General features: G+C 42.3%; 1 long non-coding RNA gene and 1 pseudogene across 2 annotated transcripts; both read right to left on the bottom strand.

Annotated features, from left to right (window-relative positions):
- Positions 1 to 228: 228 nt before the first annotated feature.
- On the bottom strand, positions 229 to 2,365 carry LOC128588024 (pentatricopeptide repeat domain-containing protein 3, mitochondrial-like; annotated as a pseudogene). The gene has a single exon (XR_008380672.1). The product of XR_008380672.1 is annotated as a pentatricopeptide repeat domain-containing protein 3, mitochondrial-like (transcript).
- A 13,272-nt stretch (positions 2,366 to 15,637) lies between these two features.
- Positions 15,638 to 17,405, bottom strand: LOC128588334 (uncharacterized). Its single transcript, XR_008380752.1, has 3 exons — positions 17,296 to 17,405; positions 17,042 to 17,166; positions 15,638 to 16,302 (listed from the first exon to the last, which is right to left on the bottom strand). It is a non-coding gene; the product is annotated as an uncharacterized LOC128588334 (long non-coding RNA).
- Positions 17,406 to 19,669: the final 2,264 nt, after the last annotated feature.

The raw sequence follows: 19,669 nt of genomic DNA, 5'->3' as shown, positions 1-19,669 counted from the left end.
GCACTTCAGATATACAGATCTTATCCTGACCACAAGAGCTGCAGCTTACATGGTAAGCCTGGAATGCTACAGTTAATAGGTGGTTTGGCTAGTAGCAAATTATAACTTAGCATCTGTCCAGTGTTTCACAGTACCAAAATTCACCAAATCTGCATCCTCTATTTCTTTGAAACATTGTTAAATATTAGTATCTGTTTTCAAGTGTGAGCCCAGCAGCTACGGTGATGTCATCATTACTACTGAATATCCCACTTTCATTTGCCTTCATTGATGTCACTGTCGCTGTCACTGCTGCTGTCACTATCACTGTCACTGGTCCATGCAGTTAGGTTCTCTAGGGCTTCCTTTTGTTCCTGGCTGATGGCAAAGTCAGTCATTACTCTCTGGAAAAGGCTCTCGCAAATAGGTAAGCTGAAAGCACTCACCAGTTTTACCACTTCAATGGCCTGGGCAGGGCTATTGGACACTTTTGCACTGTCCATGAACTCATTCAGTAACTCATTTCTAGGGATCTTATTATGCTTCCTGAAAAGCCCCAACATTTTCCATGCTTCATGGGTTCTCCCAGCCCTTAAAAAGAGGACAGCTATACGGTTGAGAGGGATGGCTGGCCAATCTGGAGCAGTCTGTCTGCCATCTTGGCTTTCATAAGCAGATTTGATGTCAGCGGCACAGTCAGCAAACTCCTCCAGAAGCTCTGGTGGATGCTTATCCCTTGCCATAAGAATCAGAATCTCTTCCTTAAGGTCATTGTGGAAAGTATGACCACATTCTTTACTATCTTTCCAAATCCGAGGAATCACTTCTAGCCGATTGGCCACATCCAATGCTTGGAGAAGATCTACCAATGTTTGGGAGTGGGGAAAGAAAACTGAAGGTATCAGGTCCTTATACCACTTCAAGGTGACATCAATTTGTTCCATTAGACAAATTAAAGTGAAGAACTTGGAATAATAGAAATGACGGCGATAATCAGGTCCCATAAATTTCCGGTTATCTCCAGTGTTTAAAAGGCCATGTACTTGGTAAGCAAGTTCCAGATCTCTGAGAGATGAGCAAACTCTCATGGCTGACTGAAAAAACATACCATCAACCAGATCCTTTGGAGAAAATTTCTTTCCCATTAATTCATTCATTATATCATAGATGATCAGGGATGATCCTTTTGAAATGTTTTCATGTTGATAAAATAGCTGAATAATATGGTGATATGTTGCAAGCGAGGGTTCTATTCCAATGGCTTTCATTTCTCGTAAGGTCTGTATTGCTGGCAATCTTGCAAGTACATGAAATCTTCGGAGACATTTCAAAATGGTATTAAAAGTCTGTAGATTTGGTTTCACCTTCTGTGCAACCATTTGTTTCAGTAGCTCCAGTGTTTTATTCCATTTTTCCTCAAAACCCGCATTCAGCCCCAACATTGTTGCTTCAATCAATGCACTGAATGTGTATACATCAGCATGGAGTCTGTTGTTTAATAATTCAGTGTACAAGTTTAATGCCAGCTCATAAGCTCGATGTTTCACCATCCCTCGGATCACTGTGCAGTAGGAATGTGAATTTTTCTCTGGCATCAATGTAAAGATTCTCAGCATTGTTTTTTGCGCTCCATGTAGCTCCAATCTGATGACCAGCCTTCTTCCTAAATTTCTTGTTACTTTCCTCTTCCAATTCCTCTGACGGTTCAGTTTGCTGAAAAGGATAATCAGTGGAGGACTCGTGGTCACCATAGTAACACAGTAAATCCAAGAGATTATTTGTTGTTTCAAGAGACACAGTGGTTCCTGCTTGCAAAAGCTGATCAAACAGGTCCACAGAGGATTTGACTTTTTTGAGCTTGATTTGTTCCTTTAGGGCAGCTTCACTTACTTCTTCGATCTGAGGTTCAAAGCACTCAGGCATTAAACACGGTATATGTGGTTCAGCTATGTCCTTTTGAAAATATTTGGGATGTGAATTAATAATAAACTTTGCTGCATTCTCCCCAGACTTCTTTGCCAGTAAAAATGAACGAGATTCCACAGAAGATGCTGGAATAAGGTAGGGATCATCTTGAAATGCATAAGGTGCAGCTGTGGTGTCCCTGTTTACTGTGGAAGCAAGTGCCTGAAGAACGGCCACTTTATCCCAAGATTTCTTTCTTGGAATAACCACTTCTTCAATCCTTGTTACATCAGTTCCTTCAACTTTTGGGAGGGTTGTACTTCCAGAATAAAATCTGAAAATTGATATTCGTTCACAAAGTCCTGCACGTTGACCCTTCAATGACAGGTAAAGCCTGCTGTGGATCCTGAAGCAAACTGAACCAGTCACCGCCATCTTTCGTTTCCTCTAGAATTTTTAGATTGTGTTCACAGAGGTGTTCATAGTAGTCTCAGAAGAGCTTTTGCATTTCTATGATATCATGATATAATGTCTCCTTTTACATTTCTGATTGACCTTATTTCAATCATTTTCTTCTTTTCTCAGTTAATCTACCCAGTGGTCTATCAATTCTTTTCTTTTCTTTTTATTTTTTTTTGTGTGGTATATCAGTTTTATTTGTCTTTTCAAAGAATCAAATTTTTGTTTTCTTGATCCTTTATATTGTTCTTTTTTGTTTCAATTTTATTTAGTTCTCCTCTGATTTTTTGTTATTTCTTGTCTTCTACCAGCTTGGGGTTTGGTTTGTTTTTATTTTTCTAGAACCCCAATGTGTGACATTAGGTTATTAATTTGTGATATTTCTGTCTTTTATTTATTTATTTTTGGGGGAGACAGAGTCGCAGGCTCTCACCCTGGGTAGAGTGCTGTGGCATCACAGCTCACAGCAACCTCAAACACTTGGGTTTAAGTGATTATCTTGACTCAGCCTCCAAAGTAGTTGGGACTACAGGCAACCACCACAATGGCCACTGTTTTTTTTGTTGCAGTTGTCATTGTTGTTTGGCAGGCCTGGCTGGATTCAAACCTGCCAGCTTTGGTGTATGTGGCTGGCACTCTAGCCGTTGAGCTACAGACATCAAGCCTATGATATTTCTGTGTTTTAATCGGAAGTATTTAGTGCTATAAACTTCTCTCTTAGCTCTGCTTTTAACTTACCCCAGAGATTTTGTTAGTTCGTCTTTTAATTTAAAAAATGTTTTTTAAATTTTGCACCTTCATTTCATTGTTGATCTCAAAGTTAACTTAGTATTATGCCTTTTAATTTGCATGTATTTGTATGGTTTTGAAAATTTCTTTTAGAATTGATTTCTAGTTTTATTCCACTATAGTCTGAGACAATTCATAGTATTATTTTGATTTTTATCAATTTTTTGATACTTGTTTAGTGGCCTAACATATGATCTATCTTGGATAATGATGTCCCATGTTCTTATGAGAAGAACATAAATCTATACTATGGGAGTAAAATATTCTGTAAATGTCTGTTAAGTACACTTGTTCTAGAGTCCTGTCTTATTCAGTGTTTCTTTGCTGTCCAGTTTTGTCATTGGAGTGTTGAAGTGCCCCACTATTAATATGTTGTTTGTTTCTTTTCTTAGATCAAGTGGTATTTCTTTTATGAATCTGGGACTCTGGTGTTAGGTGCATGTATATTTAGGATTGTTAGATCTAATTGTTGAATTGATCCCTATATCATTATATAATGGCTATCTTTGTCTTTTTTTTTTTTTTACAGTTATTCAGTTATTGATTTCAAATCTGTTTTATCTGATCTAAGAGTAGCTACTCCTGCTCACAAATATATGTTGAATAAGGTGAAGGACCTCTATAAAGAAAACTATGAAATCCTCAGACGAAATAGCAGAGGATATTAACAAATGGAAGAACTTACCATGCTCATGGATGGGAAGAATCAACATTGTTAAAATGTCTATACTTCCCAAAGCAATCTACCTATTCAATGCCATTCCTATCAAAATACCAACATCGTACTTTCAAGATTTGGAAAAAAGGATTCTGCGTTTTGTATGGAACCGGAAAAAACCCTGTATAGCTAAGGCAGTTCTTTGTAACAAAAATAAAGCTGGGGGCATCAGCATACCAGATTTTAGTCTGTACTACAAAGCCACAGTGCTCAAGACAGCATGGTACTGGCACAAAAACAGAGACATAGACACTTGGAATCGAATTGAAAACCAAGAAATGAAACTAACATCTTACAACCACCTAATCTTTGATAAACCAAACAAGAACTTACCTTGGGGGAAAGACTCCCTATTCAGTAAATGGTGTTGGGAGAACTGGATGTCTAAATGTAAAAGACTGAAACTGGACCCACACCTTTCCCCACTCACAAAAATTGATTCAAGATGGATAAAGGACTTAAACTTAAGGCATGAAACAATAAAAATCCTCCAAGAAAGCATAGGAAAAACACTGGAAGATATTGGCCTGGGGGAAGACTTCATGAAGAAGACTGCCATGGCAATTGCAACAACAACAAAAATAAACAAATGGGACTTCATTAAACTGAAAAGCTTCTGTACAGCTAAGGACACAATAACCAAAGCAAAGAGACAACCTACACAATGGGAAAGGATATTTGCATATTTTCAGTCAGACAAAAGCTTGATGACCAGGATCTATAGAGAACTCAAATTAATCCACATGAAAAAAGCCAACAATCCCTTATATCAATGGGCAAGAGACATGAATAGAACTTTCTCTAAAGACGACAGACGAATGGCTAACAAACACATGAAAAAATGTTCATCATCTCTATATATTAGAGAAATGCAAATCAAAACAACCCTGAGATATCATCTAACCCCAGTGAGAATGGCCCACATCACAAAATCCCAAAACTGCAGATGCTGGCGTGGATGTGGAGAGAAGAAAACACTTCTACACTGCTGGTGGGACTGCAAACTAGTACAACCGTTCTGGAAGGAAGTATGGAGAAACCTCAAAGCACTCAACCTAGACCTCCCATTCGATCCTGCAATCCCATTACTGGGCATCTACCCAGAAGGAAAAAAATCCTTTTATCATAAGGACACTTGTACTAGATTGTTTATTGCAGCTCAATTTACCGTTGCCAAAATTTGGAAACAGCCTAAATGCCCACCAACCCAGGAATGGATTAACAAGCTGTGGTATATGTATACCATGGAATACTATTCAGCCATTAAAAAAAATGGAGACTTTACATCTTTCGTATTAACCTGGATGGACGTGGAAGACATTATTCTTAGTAAAGCATCACAAAAATGGAGAAGCATGAATCCTATGTACTCAATCTTGATATGAGGACAATTAATGACAATTAAGGTTATGGGGGGGGAGCAGAAAGAGGGATGGAGGGAGGAGGGTGGGGCCTTAGTGTGTGTCACACTTTATGGGGGCAAGACATGATTGCAAGAGGGACTTTACCTAACAATTGCAATCAGTGTAACTGGCTTATTGTACCCTCAATGAATCCCCAACAATAAAAAAAAAAAAATCCCTAATGAATATTGCAAGAAACTGTATTCTCAGAAACATGAAAATCTGAAGGAGATTGACCGATACTTGTAAGCACGTCACATTCCAAGACTTAGCCAGAATCAAGTGGAAATGTTGAACAGGCCCATATCAAGTTCGGAAATAGTATCAACCACACAAAACCTCCCTAAAAAGACAAGTCCGGGGCCAGATGGTTTCATGTCAGAATTCTACCAAAGTTTTAAAGAGGAATTAGTACCTATATTACTCAACCTCTTCCAAAACGTAGAAAAAGAAGGAAGACTACCTAACACGTTCTATGAAGCAAACATCACCCTGATCCCCAAACCAGGAAAAGACCCAACAAGAAAAGAAAATTACAGACCGATATCACTAATGAATATGGATGCAAAAATATTCAACAAGATCCTAACAAACAGAATCCAACAACACATCAAACAAATTATACATCATGACCAAGTTGGTTTTATCCCAGGTTCTCAAGCCTGGTTTAATATACGTAAATCTATAATTGTAATCCAGCACATAAATAAATTAATAAACAAAGACCATATGATTCTCTCAATGGATGCAGAAAAAGCTTTTGATAATATCCAGCATCCCTTCATGACCAGAACACTTAAGAAAGTCTGTATAGAAGGGACATTTCTTAAACTGAGAGACCATCTACAGCAAACCCACAGCCAATATCATATTGAATGCAGGTAAATTGGAATCATTTCCACTCAGATCAGGAATCAGACAAGGCTGCTCATTGTGTCCATTGCTTTTAAACATTGTAATGGAAGTTTTAGCCACCACAATTAGGGAAGAAAAGGCGATCAAGGGTGTCCATATAGGGTCAGAAGAGATCAAACTTTCGCTCTTCACAGATGATATGATAGTATATCTGGAAAACACTAGGGACTCTACTACATAACTCTTAGAAGTGATCAAGGAATATAGCAGCGTCTCAGGTTTCAAAATCAACATTCATAAATCGGTAGCCTTTATACATACCAACAATAGTCAAGTTGAAAAAAACAGTTAAGGACTCTATCCCATTCACAGTAGTCCCAAAGGAGATGAAATATTTGGGAATTTATCTAACAAAGGATGTGAAAGATCTCTATAAAGAGAACTATGAAACTCTAAGAAAAGAAATAGCCGAAAATATTAACAAATGGAAAAATATACCATGCTCACGGCTGGGAAGAATCAACATAGTTAAAATGTCCATACTTCCCAAAGCAACATAAAATTTCAATGCAATCCCTATTAAAGCTCTACTGTCATACTTTAAAGATCTGGAAAAAACAATACTTCGTTTTATATGGAATCAGAAAAAACCTCGAATAGCCAAGACATTACTCAGAAATAAAAACAAAGCAGGAGGAATTACGCTACCAGACCTCAGACTACACTACAAATCAACAGTGATCAAAACAGCATGGTATTGGCACAAAAACAAAGAAGTAGATGTCTGGAAAAGAACAGAGAACCAAGAGATGAACCCAGCTACTTACCGTTATTTAATCTTTGACAAGCCAATTAAAAATATTCAGTGGGGAAAAGGTTTCCTATTTAACAAATGGTGCTGGGTGAACTGGCTGGCAACCTGTAGAAGACTGAAACTGGACCCACACCTTTCACCATTAACTAAGATAGACTCTCACTGGATCAAAGATTTAAACTTAAGACATGAAACTATAAAGATACTAGAGGAGAGTGCAGGGAAAACCCTTGAAGATATAGGTCTGGGCGAGTATTTTATGAGGAGGACCCCCCGGGCAATTGAAGCAGCTTCAAAAATACACTACTGAGACTTGATCAAACAAAAAAGCTTCTGCACAGCCAAGAACACAGAAAGTAAGGCAAGCAAACAGCCCTCAGAATGGGAGAAGATATTTGCAGGTTATGTCTCCGACAAAGATTTAACAACCAGAATCCACAGAGATCTCAAACACATTATCAAGAATAGAACAAGGGATCCCATCGCAGGCTGGGCAAGGGATTTGAAGAGAAACTTCTCTGAAGAAGACAGGCGCGCGGCCTTCAGACATATGAAAAAATGCTCATCATATTTAATCATCAGAGAAATGCAAATCAAAACTACTTTGAGATACCATCTAACTCCAGTGAGACTAGCCTATATCACAAAATCCCAAGACCAGAGATGTTGGCGCCGATGTGGAGAAAAGGGAATATTTTTGCACTGCTGGTAGGAATGCAAATTAATACATTCCTTTTGGAAAGAGATATGGAGAACACTTAGCGATCTAAAAATAGATCTGCCTTTCGATCCTGTAATCCCTCTACTGGGCATATACCCAGAAGACCAAAAATCACATCATAACAAAGATATTTGTACCAGAATGTTTATTGCAGCCCAATTCATATTTGCTAAGTCATGGAAGAAGCCCAAGTAACCCATCGATCCACGAGTGGATTAATAAATTGTGGTATATGTACACCATGGAATATTATGGAGCCTTAAAGAAAGATGGAGACTTTACCTCTTTCATGTTTACATGGATGGAGCTAGAACATATTCTTCTTAGTAAAGTATCTCAAGAATGGAAGAAAAAGTACTCAATGTACTCAGCCCTACTATGAAACTAATTTAGGGTTTTCACATGAAAGCTATAACCCAGTTACAACCTAAGAATAGGGGGAAGGAGGATAGGGAGGGGAGGGAGGAGGGAGGGCAGAGGAGGGTAGAGGGAAGGGTATTGGTGGGATTACACCAGCGGTGCATCTTACAAGGGTATATGTGAAACTTGGTAAATGGTCTGTGAAGCTAGTGAATGATGCCCCATGATTATATTGATGTACACAGCTATGATTTAATAAAAGAAAAAGAACTGGGTTGGAATTGTGTGCATGGGAGTGCTTTGAGAACGACCGAGATGGGTAACAATAGGTGGGGTTCACCCCCCTCCATTCATGGGGTGAAACAAATGTGTGAGTGTGCCTTTCTTTCCTGCTCCAACTTTGCCTCCTGGCTATTATGAGAGAAACTGGAAGTTCCAGGTTTTCTGCTTTCTGTCTTTGGTGGTGACTTGAACAATCTTCCTGACTTGGCCATGTGGGACTTGGGGGGGGTGGTATGAAAAGATATTAGAAAGAATATTGTTGTAGTTTTGTTACCGGAATTTCTTCAGTGAGTGTTTGGTCTCAGTAATTTGAGAATTGTGCCAGCGGGCCACAGATCAGTGATAAAATGGCATTTTGTTGGACTGAGGGGCACGCAGTGAGAGTGGAGAGTGCCAGAGCTATTGGCAGAGGGGTTGGGCCTTGAAAAGTGTTGTGGTTTAGGCAGTCCAGTGAGCTCTGGATGGCCCTTGGAAATATGGGGAAGAGAGTGTAAATTTCATGCTGAATGAGGCTGTATCCATATAAGCAACAGGTTTCCAAGGTGAACAGCCTCTGGAAGTGGGGAGGAAGCCCAGATTGGAGGTTCCCTGCATAAGTCCTTTTTCTAGGGGTAAATAATTATCTCTGAGAGATATTTTGTCCAGGACTTGGTAGATGGAAAAATAACTTTACAAACTGAAAGGGTGTTCTATCAAATGAATCAATGCAGCGCCTCACCCTGGAGAAGGTTATTAGGTCTTTGTTGCAGTTTTTGTCTGGAGAGGGGATTAAGGTGTGTGCTCCTTAGGGTGGAGCCTTCCAAAAGATTTCGGCTGCTTTGTTTATGACCTTGCTGGGGCTCGGAGGGTTTGTGCCTGGAGATGGGAGTCTGATGTCTAAGCTCACCTGAGCCTGAAAAATGGGGGTTCCCTTTCCAGAGTGGGAAAATCCTGTATCAATCTTATATCTCATAAAATGTCTCTCATTTGTAAAATGTAATAATTTGGTTGTTTAAATTGTTGTGGAAACTGAATCTTTGTCAAAGAATAAGATTCTTGCCTTTTAAACCTTCTAGTTATCAGTTTGGCCGAGTGAATGGGTGACTTCATGGTAAACTGGGATCCTGTTTTGTGGGAAGTGAGTTTTTGAGTAAGAGAAATTAAACAGAAAGGAAAATGGCATTGTGTAAAGAAAGAATCTTGTGTGATAAAATTTGCACTGAAAACAGAATGGTTGTATAAGAAAGTGAAAGGCAGGGAAAAAGTTAAAGAAAGTTTAGAATGTTTGTAAATGGTCTGTGTAGGTTAAATGAAGCTCATAAAAGAGAATTTGTGAAAGAATTTACATATGATCCAGTTGACTATTTATTTCCTTTAAAATCTTTTGGCTTGTAATTTTCTTTAAACAAATGTTTTAGGCCTTTGATATTTGACAAAACTTTCAAAATAAAAACTCTAAATCTGGGGCTTGGAGCCCACAGGGCAGTGGTTGCAACGCTGGCCACATGCACTGAGACTGGTGGGTTCAAACTTGGCCAAGGCCAACAGCGGAAAAAAAAACACAACTTTAAATTTAGTCTTCTTGAAATATTAAGACCACTGAAAGTCATGGGAAAACAAATTAAACTTATTTGATTTATTCAAAATATATAGGAAACATTGTCAAATATGAAATGGTGATTAATTTTATGTAGGTTATGGTTATATATATGTTCCAATATTATAAAGCATTGGTCTGTCCTAATGTATAAGACATTGGTCTGTCCTAACATATATTGTTGGTAATAATTTCAATTCATCTAAAAAAGAAAGTATTTTTTATGTAACTGGCTGAGTCCAAAGTTTATCCTAAAAAGAAAAAAAAAATATTAAGAGAGGCTGACAAATTCTCTCAAATTCAAATTCCTGATGTCTTTGGAAATTGAATACCGCCAGACTAAAAAGCAGATTTTTAGAACGTTCATTGGAAAGTTAACATGTCTATGAGTATTGCTAACCTAACTCAACACAATAGAAATCGGTTAAGCGGATCTGGGCTAGTTTGTAATGGCTTTTTGGTCAAAATATTGTTGATTCTTTCTGTGTTCTGTTTTCCAGAAGTCAAGAAATAATTTTCTGTCTTTTGAGCTATTTGTAGTTTTTCAAGCAATTTGTGTACTTATGAGCAGAGTTTGAAACATGTATTTTTCTCTCTCCTTGTTTTCTCCGGAATTTGCAAGCCATTTGTATGTATTCTTAATTTCTGACAATACAGTTATTTTCATAAGTTCAATAAGAATCTGTTTTGTTCTATATGACATGATGAAGGCACTCATTATTTTACCAAGGCTTTGGCTGGAATAGCATTTCCAGAGGTGTCCAGACTGCATTAAAGAATTAAGGTTGACTTTATAAGGCCAATAAAAAAAGCCCTTTGGAAAACTGGCCAGATACCCATCAGTAACATTTCCTGATCTCTGGTAAGTAATGAAGGACGCTTGCTGACGGGTCCAGGAATCGAAATGTGCTTGGGGACCTCAAGAGAAGAGGGATTTACCCAATACATACAGGTATCTAATGGCACAGATAAAACTTGGGCTCTGAAAGGCTTTCAAAAAGTCCAGCCTGACATTCCTTATAAAAGGTTCCAGCAAAGCCAATTTTAAAGGAAAGAAGAGCCTAGATGGCTAATAATTAATTATTCTTACTGCACTTTATGGAAATAATCAGACCCCATATACTGAAGGTACAGTTTATTTTGGCAAATAAGTTAGTTCTACTATAATTTGCCTTTAGTAAAGAGAGAAATTGGAGAGAGAAAAATAGTTTAAAAGGAGAAAAAAGAGGCTGTGGTCCACCTGTATTTAGATCCCAGCCTTGTCTGTACTGTCAACTTATAAAATGAGACATACTCTGTTGAATCTACTGTCAGCAGAAGCCAAGCGGCCCATTTGTCTGGACTTAAAAGATATATCTTTCAGTATAAGGCTTGCTCTGGGAAGCCAGAGGCTGTTTTCTTTCCAGTGGGAGAGACCAGACATGGAAACAGTGCACATGGACCAGGTTGCCACAGGGGTTCAAAACACCCACGATTTTTGGAGAAGCGCTGGTTTGTGACCTCCAGAAATTCCCAGCTGAGGAATTAGAATGTGTGCTGTTCCAATATGTTGATGACCTCCTTTCAGGACACCCTACCCAGGAGGGCTGCGCCCAAGGCATGGACTATCTTTTATGACATCTAGAGGTATGTGGCTATAAAGTATCCAAATGGAAGGCCCAGATTTGCCGGCAGAAAATACGTTATCTAAGATTTACTGTCAAGCAGGGGTAGAGGTATCTAGGCACAAAATGGAGGCAGGTCATTAATTGCCTCCTCAGCACCGTGAGCCAAAAGCAGGTTTGGAAGTTCTTAGGCCCAGTCGGCTTCTGTCATATTTGAATCCCCAACATTGTTGTCTTAGCTAAGCCCTTGTATGACACAACTAAAGAAGAGAAGGAAGAGCCCTTGGAGTGGGAAGGAGAACAGGAATGTGCCTTCTCCCAGCTAAAGATGAGGCTGATGGCTGCACCTGCATTGGGACTGCCAGACTTGGCCAAACCCTTTACTCTGTATGTCTCAGAGAGATAAAATGGCTGTGGGTGTGTTAACCCAGCTGGTTGGGTCCTGGCCAAGGCCTGTAGCTTACCTCTCTAAGCAGTTGGATGGAGTGGTAAAAGGATGGTCACCATGCTTACGGGCTCTACCCGCTACTGCTCTCCTTGTGCAAGAAGCTGACAAGCTGACTCTAGGACAGGATCTGAGTGAAAGTACCCCACTCTGTGGTCAATTTAATGGACACTAAGGGACATTTTTGGCTAATGAAACACTCTGAAACAAGCCACGCTCCTTCCAGTCAGTGAAAGAGAGACTGAGCATAACTGTACGGAAGTTATAGATAATGTGTACTCTAGCAGACCTGACTTGCGTGACCAGCCCTGGACAGATGCAGATTGGGACTTGTATGCAGATGGAAGCAGTTACATGACGGTGCAAGGTGAGTGGAGGGCTGGGTATGCAGTGGTTACCTTAACAGAGACTAAGCCCCTACCCCAAGGAACATTGGCTCAGAAGGCTGAGTTCATTGCCTTGACTGGAGCCTTAGAACTAAGTCAAGGGAAAAATTTGAATGCTTTTCTGACTCTCCAAGTACGCAGGGCATTGTACAAGGAGAAGGGACTATTAAATTCTGGGAAAAAAGGACATTATGTATCAGTAAGAAATGCTCCAATCGCGAGAGGCAGTATGGAATCCCCAAAAAGTGGCAGTTATGCACTGTTGTGGACATCAAAGAAATGCTTCCATCATCACTAAAGGGACACTGGGGTTAGTACTGAGGCAAAAAGGGCTGCCTCCCAGCCATACCAGGTGTCACAAGTGGCTCCCCTCATCCCATGGGTCCCGGAACTCACTCTATCTACTCCAGGGAGGAGAGGGAATGTTTGGCAGCAGAAGGGAGCCAGGAAGCAGAGGGACAATGAATAAAGATGCCAGATGGACAAGTAGCAGTCCCCCAGATTCTAGGAGCCACCGTGGTGACAAGAGTGTTTGATAAAGTTGCTGGGCCAGTACTTCTACATCTCCCACCTGGCATCCCTGGCTAAAACTGTCAGTCTACAGTGTATCACCAGCAGCCAGTTCAACGCGTGCCAAGGACTAACAGTATCCCGAGGAATCCACTCGTATGGAGCAACGCCCTTCAAGGACTTCCAGGTAGACCTTACTGAAATGCCCAGGTTTAGAGGGAACAAGTACTGGCTGGTGATGGTCTACCAGACTTGGAATAGGTAAAAGCCTTTCCCACTGGGATAAAAAGGACTCCTAAAGTAGTAAAGTATTACCCGGAGAAATCGTCCCATGGTTTAAGTTACCACTCTGTTTAAAAGTTGATAATGGGCTAGCCTTCATAACAGAACTAGTGCAAATAATAAGCTAAAGCTTTAAATAATTTATAGGCCTCAAAGCTTATACAGGATAAAGTGTATGAACGGACCATAAAAGCAGAAATTGGTAAACTCTGCTAGGAAGCAAAGCTTAACTGGATGCAGGCCTTGCCACTGGTGTTGTTCAAAGAGGTCTCTGTCAATTCTCTGCAATTTAGCAGGAACTCCTAAAAGAACTAGAAAAGACTGAACTGAATAGATAAAAACCCTAGAAAGAGTAACAAGGAAAATCTCCACTGGGATAATTAACTGTGTTCTGTTTAGTCTTTTCTGTCTGTACATCCTTTCTCTGGAGGATCAAGGGGACCCAGTCTAGGTCTGGAATCAGAACCTGGTCCCCCTGAAACCAAGGTAGAAAGAACTTTACACCATCATCCTGACCACATGCACAGCAGTAAAGGTGAAAGAAATACCTGGAATCATCATAGCTGGCTGACTAGGGCTTCACTGCTTCTTGGAAAGTAAAGGTAACTTTTGAAACAATCAACATGCCATGCATGCTCCAGCCACATACTGGGAGCTGGCTGGTCAATGCACAGCTGAAGCTTGAGGAAACTCCTCAAGGGACTTTTTGGACTTTGAACTTTGGAAAAGTGGGGGAATGTCACAGGGAAACGTAAAAACTCATATATATATTAGCCCACCACCATGGTACTATTAAGGCCCGAGTAGAGAACCCAAGAAGAGTCACAGTCCCTAAAATCTCAGTGCTGAAAAGTAACTAATCTTGGCACCTGCAGAAACAAGCTGATAGTGAGACCTCAAATTAAAATATCTTGGAATCTCAAAAGAGGGGAATGAGAGAGGATAGCCGCGAAGGGTGAGGTCTAGAAGAACAGGTCTTCTCAAGGAGACCACCAGGATACATATGCAGGGTCTGCTCCACGGTGACTCAGCTCTTGGGAATTTATAAACTTAACTTCCTGAAACTTGGAAATTTCTAAGTTCTGTGAAATCCTGTAGTTCTGTAAGGGTGGAATAGCATCTCCCGCTTGATTCAAACTGGCCAATGAGAAGGGTACCTGTGGGGTGGAACTTTTTGACTGTCAATAAAAAGAGAAAGACCAAGGCAGTCAGGGAGCACGGCTGTTTGGAATTCTTCTATAAGCTCCCAGCTGGTGAATAAAGCCCTTCCTCTTATAAATGTGGTGTTTGGGTGCTCTTTCTCTCCTTTGGGCCTTGTCTTTCTGCAACAATAAGAGAAAGGTTATTTCCAAATACCACGTGAATGGGGGGAAGCATAAGAATGAGTACCCAAAGTCTCAGTGATGGTCAGTGACTTTTAAAGATGCTTTTTAGAAAGAAGAGAGGAGAGAAACTGGAACGTATACATGTATCAAGTAGTTGCTATGGTGGGAGAGTGTAGATGAGTGGAAACAGATTGATTTGTAAACTAATGTGAGAGACAGGTATTGAGCTTCAAATGACCCTGGAGCCAGATCTATTAGCATGTGATAAGGAGGCCAGCAGACTTTTCTGATTTTAAATCAGGGTACTTGGGTTTTATAGAGGGGAGGCCAGTGCTTTCTGATCATGAATTGCCTTTTAATTCATTATATATATATATATATATATACCAAGGAATTATATTTGAGGGTGAAATTTCCTTAGCTCCTTCATTTCTCTGGTCTGGAACTTCCCTAGAAGTTTCAAACATTAAGAGCTGAGGTGGTAAATGTAGAGAGAGAGAAAGCAGGTTAGCAATTTAGTAATAAGATAAGATGTTTGGTAAGACATATAATAGTATAAATTAGAGGTGGCACCCATACCTGCCTTGGGTAAGGCACTGGACACATACATTGAGGCTGGTAAGTTTGAACCCAGCCTGGCTGGCTAAGGTAACAATGACAACTGTGACAACAAAAACAACAAAAATAGCCAGGCATTGTGGTGGGCACCTGTAGTCCCAGCTACTTGGGAGACTGAGGCAAGAGAATTGCTTCAGCCCAAGATTTTGAGGCTGCTGTGATCTGTTATGCCACAACACTCTACCAAGGGTGACATAGTGAGACTCTGTCTCAAAAAAAAGAGACTATAAATTAGGATGAGAATGAATAAGCAGAAAAGAACAGATCTAAGCACATTTCCTCATACCCCCATTAAACCAGTCTCCCATTCCTGGGAAAAGGTCAGTTCAATAGAATGTTTTCACTTCATTAATTTGATGAAGAATGTTTATCTTGTTCTGTAAGAGATGTAGATCAGTCTCTGTTTTCCCTGACTGATTTATGCAAAAACAACATTTTCCCCCAAATAACAGCACAAGCTCTTCTTTGTTGAACTATCAAAGCATCAAGGATGTGGTGATTTTGAATTACAACAGATGCTAGGCTGTTAATCTCTGCTTGAAGTGTTCCCAATGCCCACATGGTGATGTTTAGCTCTTATTCTATCACCATGGAGAGATTTATGACTGCACTTTCAATTCTGTTAAGTTCCAAATGCTGAATAAAGGATCCTGAGCATTGAAAAGAACTTTGAGTTATGATATACAAGGGGATTTTTTATAATGTCACATTTTGTATGTTTATAAGGTACAACCTTATGAGCAACAGAGCCCAAGATTGTAATTTGACTGGAATTTAAAGTGGAATACTTGGTAATAGAGCGTGTCAGATAGCCAAGACTATAGCATCCTAACCATTTGAGTGGGAACCATTTGTATACCTTATTACCACACAAGATAAAAAGACCAGTATTATTTATAGACAGTCAGGTTAGAACCTGTGACCTTCCAGCCTGGGGATTGTCATGTCTTGTCCTCTTCACTGGCATATTCACATATCAGGTTGTTATGTGTCCCTGAGCAAAAGATATCTCCACAGTTTTTACAGACCAGTTGTCTCACCAGCAGGTGAAGTCGTATGTTGCTTCTTCTCTGGCTGTGGATACCACATATTATCATTCATGCTTTTTCCAGATTGGTTCCACCAGGCACTGACATCAGCAGGGATGAAAATGAATTCAGGTTGCTTTGCATGGTCTAGATCTTGGCATAAACAGCAATCAGGTTGATTAGTTAGTGTGGCCAGGGTTTGAAAGACTGGTGCAAAGGGGTGCTGGGTCAGCACTTGACCTGCTGAAAAAATAGTAAGTGTTAGTAAGAGTAAGTCATAGTTTGAAAGAAGAATCATAGTGTAAGATAAAATGAAAAAAGATAATGGGATAGATTGAGGCAATCTTCACTCAGCTTCTAATGTGTTATTTCTGAAAGTGGAGGGGGATGTTTAAAGAAAAGAGTGTTTAAAAGTGACTTTTTCTTTTTTTGAGACATAGTCTTACTTTATTCCCCTTGGTAGATTGCCTCGGCATCACAGCTCACAGCACTTCCGACTCCTGGGCTTAGGTGATTCTCTTGCATCAGCCTCCCAAGTGGCTGGGACTAGAGGTGTCTGCGACCACACCCAGCTATTATTTGTTGCAGTTTGGTTGGGGCAGGGCTCAAACCTGCCATCCTCAGTGTATGGGGCTGGTGCACTACCCAAGGAGCCTAACTAATTAGAATATAAGGCAGTTAGCTGTAGCTGCATAACAAATAACAACAGAACACAGGGATATTGAACAATGAATATTTCTTGTGCATCAGCAGGCTTCCTAGGAGATGTGTTCTCATCTGGCCTTGGCTAGGGCAGCTCAGTGTCACAAATCCCTCATCCTACACAGACTAGATGGCTGGACCCCATATGTCTTCCCAGGGATGACAGAAAGTCAAGGTCAGTAGGCCAAATGATACCTTCACAGCAGCTTGCATTTTGGCTGATTTCCTATTGACCAAAGCCAGACACATGCTGAGCTCGGGGTTGGAAGATTACACCCACCTGCTGAGTAGTAGAGCAGTGCAAAGTTGCATGGCTGAGATGGTGGATACCAACAAGGGTGAAGAATCAGGCCATTAATTTCATCATAGTCTGAGTAGTGTGTATGCCCTCTTGTAGTACCCATGCTGTCAACACCAGCATCACATGTGGAAAAGATGGACAACATTGCACATATACAGGCCGAGAGCGAGTGTCAGGGCCGTCCCGGGTGTTTCTCCTCCACTACTGCTCCACCTCCTGCCCTCCTGCTCTACCTGGTGCTGCCTGTAGGTGCTCAGGTCAGGCTGGTCATGGAGGCTCCTGATGCTGGAACTCAGAACGCGCTGCTCAGAACACAGAACGTCAGCGAACACACTGATCCCTTCACCTTGGTAAAGTCTGTAGTCAACACAAACCTCCCAGAGTAGCGGACCCTATTCGAAGGACCTGACTCTGCTGAACTGCCCTCATGGGCAGTTATCTGGACAAATCTGGCCCACAGCAGCCTGCGCCAGCTCAGGAGGGCGGGGACCCGCAGGAGAGGCCTGACCGCAGCCCACCCGCCCAGCCCTCACCTCCCGCCCGCCCTCACCTCCAGCCCGGGTGGCCCATCCTGTCCACCATGTTTACCCCTTGCTCCCCACTCCTCTGCTCCCGGCCTCCAGGAGGCCTTGCCACAGGGACGGTGGGATGTCCTCAAGTCACTCCATGATGGTACCTCGAAGATGGGATCCCCTTCGACAGCCCAGGTATTCCCATGTGGGGGTACTTCCCAGGGTGTGCTGGGATGGCTTCCCCAAGAAGAAGACCCGGCTACCTGTTCATCATTTCCGGTGGATGGGCCGCCTGGGGACTGTGAGGATCCCCCCTCTTGACAGAAAATGGACTCGTTCTGCAGGACGGGAGCAGGTGATCAGCTCAGCACTGTCCTCACTATCACGCGACGTCTCAGACCCAAGTGCCCTCAAAGACAGGATGGAAAATACAGTGAGGGGGGAAGACCAAATATTTGCTGATGGCCAGAAAAATACAAGAAGTTGCCATGACAGCAGTGGGACTGGACCTTCAGCCCTTGAGCCCCTGGTGGCCAAAGGAGTCCGGGCTCCTTTGCTGCCTAAGCCTGAGCGTCTGAAGAAAGGTCCCGATTCCCAGAGCTCAGAGGACCCCTTGAATAAGAGATCGTGCACATCTTGTGCGAGCACGTACACATGTGGCATCCCTGTCCCCAGGCGCAATGCCATTACCAGCTCCTACAGCTCTACCCGAGGCTTCTCACAGCTCCAGAAGAGAAGCGGCCCCAGTTCCTCACCCTCCTCATCCCGCTCCAAGACACAACTGAGGCCAGCAAAGAAAATAAGAGGAGAAGAGCTGGGTCATCATTTCAGTTCCTCAACTCCACTTGTCCCAGACAAGGAGTCCCGGGGAGAGAAGGCTACAGAAACGACCACAAACGTCTGCAGTTCCCCATCTACAACTCACAGCTCTAGGCCGCGAAAACGGAAGTTTCCGCTGCTGCGCTGTCCGCGAGGGGAACCTCTGACTTTGCCTCCAGCTCCCGACCCTGGCTATTCAGTCACTGCTAAACACCTGGACTTAGAAAAGAAAGCTTCATTCGATTGGCTGAACAAGTTTTTGGCAGACACGACTGAAGACGAGATGATGGAGGTGGACCCACCAGACACTGACACCACCACCGATTCCACAGTCGAGATGATGGAGGTGGACCCGCCAGCAGCCCCCCCTGCCATCGAAGACGTCGAGATGACTGAGGATAGCCCAGAACCTGTAGCTCTTCCAGCGAAGACGTTTACTAAATCCCAAGCCCTATCTGCCCCATCCGCCACCGCCAAGCAACGATTTCAGTCTGGAATGCTGAGCATTCTACCCCTCCCACCTTCTGCGGCACCTCCATCTTCTGCGGCACCTCCATCTTCTGCGGCACCTGCTGTGTCTTCCTCATCTCCCCTGAGCAGTGTGAGCCGCACCAGGAGCAGCGTGAGGAGCGCCACCACTTACGCTGCACAGCCCTTTCTCTCTGGGGCACTCCCTGCCTCTGCTGACAGGTTTATCCCAGCCCAGATTTCCATCGTCCAGGTTGCCATGTTTACTCCCAACCGTACATCAAGCACAGTCACCACCTCTGGATTCAGCCAGTCCCCTCCCAGTGCTGTTCAGACAGCCAGCAGCAGCAGCTCCGGTGGCTTCCGTACATTGGGCGGCACCCTGACCACCTCACGCCCAGCCCCCACCAGCCAGCCAGCGCTGACCATCAGTTTTGCCTCAAGTGAGAAACCTCCTCTCCCGTCAAATCCAGGAGCCAGTCCCCAGACTGCATATAAGGCCACTGATGGGCCACGACGCCAAGCTCCCAAGCGACGCCTTCCCCCAAGCTGTGGAAACTCTGCAGCCGCGCCCCCAGCTAAAAAGCCAAAACTAACCCCAGGCCCTGCTGCCAAAACTAATCCCTGAGAGCCATCTTCGCTGGCAGCTACAAGGTGCAGCCCACTTGGATGTCTGTGCATTTGATAGGATTGGGAAAGACTTCTTATCCCTAAAACATTTCCTTACTTGGCTTAACTATCAGAAGTGGCTCTCTTCCCTGAGTTCCCTTAGGGCAGTGGTTCTCAACCTTCCTAAAGCCGTGGCCCT

This window comes from Nycticebus coucang, chromosome 6 (genome assembly GCF_027406575.1).
Source record: "Nycticebus coucang isolate mNycCou1 chromosome 6, mNycCou1.pri, whole genome shotgun sequence".
Taxonomy (NCBI): Eukaryota; Metazoa; Chordata; class Mammalia; order Primates; family Lorisidae; genus Nycticebus; species Nycticebus coucang.
The sequence above is the reverse complement of the archived record's forward strand: the minus strand, read 5'-3'. Positions and strand labels throughout refer to the sequence as shown.